We start from the raw sequence: 4,418 nt of genomic DNA on the forward strand, positions 1-4,418 counted from the left end.
GCCAATTATCCTATATGTTTCAATGTTTTTTTTCCCCACCAGCTGTAATTTTGAAGAGACTGATTAAAATTTGCTTCAATTTTTTTGGGGGTTCAAAAATGGAACGAATAAGAAGAGATGAAATTTATAAACCTTAAGAGAAAGGAGGTAAAAGTTTTCCGGACTTTAGAAAAATGTTGTGTTTAAAATACTTTTCTCATGTTTTTAATAGATTAATAAATAAGGAGTAACGGAACAATGCCTTTCTAAAGTATCAATTAGGCTTTTTTTCCGAAAGATACAAATGGATAAAACATGACCATCTAAAACCTAGGAGAGGAACGCCGCCTGAATACTACATCATATTGGAAAAAACCTTTAAAGAATATAAATTAATGGATGTAGAAGAAGAAATTCTAAAAGACTATCAAAAGTTAAAAAAAATTATGGAAAAGAGAGCAACTGTCAGTCCGATTAAAAATTATTCTTACAAGTTCACAAAAGGAATTTGGGAAGCAACACATATTTATTTTCTTTCAAATTAGCAAGATCTAGCATGGAGTATTGTACAAGAAATTGTTCCAACCAGAAGCTTCCAACATAATCGAGGTCTGCTTAGAAGTGCACAGTGTATAAGAGAAGAATGCTGTATGGAAGAAACAACACTTCATCTATTTTGGAATTGCAAATTTGCACAGGATGTTTGGAGAAAAGTCTGACCTTTGATAATAAATTTGAGCACCTTAAAATACTTTAATCATGAAATTATCTTTTACGGCGTAGGAATTGAAAAAAAGAGAATTTAAAAAAGTATGGTTGCTTATTAATTCAATCAAATTAGCCTTATGGAAAGTAAGAAATATTTATTTATTTAAAAAAGAAAAAATACCAGTTGAAGGCTGTATACGTTTAGGATTGAGCTTTCTATACATGTTATTTGAGAGATAACATTTTTTGGAGATTATAAATCAGAAAAATATTGGAATTTTGAGATATGGAACAGATTAGTTTAAAAATGTAAAAGATAAAATATACCATCATTGTGGAAACTAAGCCTTGAGTTGGAAAGACTGAAGACTTGAGACCAAAGATTTCTGAGTGGAAAAAAAAAAAAAAATCTGTTCTTATCAGTTTATTATCTGATACGTCCCCTATCTGGGGACCATATATTAAATGGATTTTTAGAACAGGGAGATGGAAGAAGAGCTTGCTCTGTCCACTCCAAGCATCGACCTGGTATTGCAGTACCTCCAGGACCGGTGCACCCCTCTCTTACGCAGTGTCAAAAAATAGATTTAACTGGAACATCATCCAACTTGTTCGTCTTGTGTCTTCTTCTTGTTGCTGCTGACAATGTTTCTTGCTTAAACTCGGTTCCGTGCTCTAATAAACTGGCATTTAACCCTTGTGTCTTTGTCTTCATTGCTTCTTGTCACTTTCTTGCCAAATGCCACTACTTTATGAAGTTACCTGTACAGCAACACTTAGATTTAGTCAGGACATCCAATTTTCGACAAGTCAGCTAGTGTTCTACTCCTCGCTCTCTCTCTCTCTTTCCTAAGGCCCAAAATGAAGCCTTCGATAAGCAGTGACTACTCTGCTGACAAACAAGGGGGCTGAATTTGCTCCATTGCTGTGTGCCTTGCTGCATGCAGCAGCTAGCTACAAAAGTCAGCTGTGGCAAGGGTTTTTTATTTTTATCCGAAGGATCCCTTAGTCTTTGACTCCCTCTAGTGGCCCTCGATTTTCTTCCACGTTATGTTAACTAAGTCCACGTTATGCTAACTAGGAGGCCGGCCCATGCAAATGATTTTCCTTGTTGAACGTGCACGAGGAGCAACGAGAAGCACCTGAATGTGTGCAATTCTTATTTTGGGATGACTAAAGGTCATGGCTGGGCTCCAGCAGTGTTGGGCAGGTGTCAGAAAAGGGTGGATTGTTCAGTAGACAGGGGATCAGGCCTGTAGACCAGCGACACCCGTCTGGCTGCGGCTTCACACCTCCGGACAGCCTAGACTGGGGGGAAGGGCGATTGCCGGGTACAGGCAAACGGGCAACTCTCAGCGAGCCCTCCGGTGGGCCCAGAAAGCCGCTCGCTCGGAACAGAGAATAATTGGGTTATCGCTTCTCGGCCTTTTGGCTAAGATCAAGTGTAGTCTCCACTGCATGATTCTTAGTCAAGAGGTGTCTGGGGTACCCGGAGGTTGGCCTTGGGGGGATCGTTCTCTTCGGAGAACCCCCCCTTGCTGCTATTGGCCCGAGGCTTAGTCCCCAGACAACGGGGTGCAATCGCCTCGCCCTACCATCCATGTGGTGGGGGTGGGATCGGTGGGCGAGAGGATGATTGGGCCGCCTAGTGCACCCAATACTTTGAGGCAGGCCGTGGCTGAGCCTAAGCGTGATGCAGTTGGTTTACATTTCGTTCAGAAGCGTTTGATCGTAGAGCTTTTTGGGATGCAGAGAGAAAGCATTTTTTGCGTGCAGTGTTTCCCCACCACTGGATTGTATGATGTTACTTTCTGGAAAAAGGAAGGCCTGCAGACATGCCTGCTTCGGAAGGGGGAGAAGGAAGGCCATGAATTATTGGATGGGATCATGTTCCTGTCAAGTGAGAAGACAGTGCGGCTCCCCATCACTGTGCATATGTACAACCCTTTTGTACAGGATGGGGAGATCGCTGCCTTTTTGCATAGGTACTGCGAGTCAGTTTCTGCGGGCGTGAAATTGACAAATGTTTTCGGTACCTTCAACGGGCAGCGTAGATTCTGGGTCACCTTCCAGGCGGACAAGGAAGGGGTCGGTGGCGTCCGGCACCCCCCCCAGTCCTTCTCCATAGGACGGAACCGTGGTTACCTGTGGTACCCTGGCCAACCACTCTTCTGCAGGCAGTGCTTCGCCTTTGGGCACACGAAAGACCAGGTTGGCTTGCCGCAACTGCTTCAAGCAGGGTCACGGGGCGAGCCAGTGTCCAGAGGGTAAGAGCTGCCACATCTGCGGGAGCCGTACCCACCTGGCTAGGCAGTGCCCTAAGGTTGGTAAACCAGCGAAGCCATCAGAGCCCACAACCGTGGTGGCAGGGATTAAAGCGCTGGAGGCTCCAGAAGCGGTTGTGGAGCGTAGGGTACTGTCGTACGCAGATGTGGCCAGGGGTCCTTCGGCTGCCGCGGTGAACTCCGGTGACCAGACCACAGGGCTACCCGAGGAAGTAGGGGAGCGGGCTGCCTGCCCCCCTATGGAGGGTGAGCCCGGTCCCTCCCCTCTGGACGCCGTGGGGGAGGAAGGGACCTCTTCTCTTCCCGAGAGGAGTGTCCCTGACAACCTCATGGCCGAGGGGGAGGCGGAGGGGAGCGGCATGGAGTCGGAGGGCCCCGAGGTGGAAGGGATGGAAGTGGGGCAGCCTTCCTTAAAAAGGAAGTTGGAGGGCGCAGAGGCCCCTACTTCCTCCCAGGACATTGGCTCCTTTCCAGACTCCCCGGATCATCGGAAGCAGTTGTCGACTCGGACTCCTCACAAGCACCATCTTATGTGAGCACTGGTCAGGTGTCCAGCCTGCAGGAGGTGATGGGGTACTGCAGGCCCGGTTCCGAGGAGAAGGACAAGGAGAAGAAGACCGGAGGGGTAAGTCCGGGGTTGGGGGTGAGCCATCGTACCCGATCCGGAAAAACAAAAAAGAAGAAAAAGTCATGACGGGAGTATGATCCTTTTCTAATATTTTATGGAGTCGCTGCCGATTTTATTTGCCTACAAGACTGCAATTTGAGGGAAGCCCCCCACACCGCTAAATGGACCCTGGGGGATGCGGTGTGGTCCCTCGGCCGAAGCAGGAATACGGGTGTGGGGATCCTCTTCAAAAATAGGAGGATCAAGATTTTAAGGAAGGTGGAGGTGGGGAGATGTTTGTGTGTTTTTTTAGAGTATGGGGGTGTTTGTTTTAAATTGTTTTGTGTTTATGCACCGGTGGATAAAAAAGGAAGGCTGGACCTGTGGGAGAAAATGAAGTTTTTTTTGGGGGGGAGGGATCCTGTTATTGTGTGTGGGGATTTTAATTGTATTATACGTAGTGGGGATAGGTGTGGGGGTGGTGGTGGGGATATTAACAAATTGGGAAAGGAGTTGGGTGAGATTGTGCGGTTATTTGGTTTAAGGGATGTGGGTAAGGGTGGTGGGTCTACTTATTTTAGCGATAAAGGCATTGTACAGTCACGTATTGATTTTTGTTTTGTCTCAAAAAATTTGCAGGCGGAGTCCTTTGCCGTGCATCGGGAGCCTTTCTCGGACCATGGTAGGATCGAATGTGTTGTGAGTATGGATCCAGAGGTAACGTATGGTAAAGGTGTATGGGAGTTGAATGTGGAGTTGTTGGAAGATGAGAATGTGATAAGAGAGTATGGGGTATTTTTTGGAAGACTGAAGAGGAGGAGGAATGATTTTTTAAGTGT

At 46.3% G+C, this 4,418-nt stretch overlaps 1 non-coding gene across 1 annotated transcript; it reads left to right on the forward strand.

The window, feature by feature from the left end:
* The first annotated feature begins 1,065 nt into the window (after positions 1–1,065).
* LOC120938638 lies at positions 1,066–1,249 on the forward strand. Its single transcript, XR_005749186.1, has one exon. It is a non-coding gene; the product is annotated as a U2 spliceosomal RNA (small nuclear RNA).
* Positions 1,250–4,418: the final 3,169 nt, after the last annotated feature.

This window comes from Rana temporaria, chromosome 4 (assembly GCF_905171775.1).
Source record: "Rana temporaria chromosome 4, aRanTem1.1, whole genome shotgun sequence".
NCBI classification, from domain to species: Eukaryota; Metazoa; Chordata; class Amphibia; order Anura; family Ranidae; genus Rana; species Rana temporaria.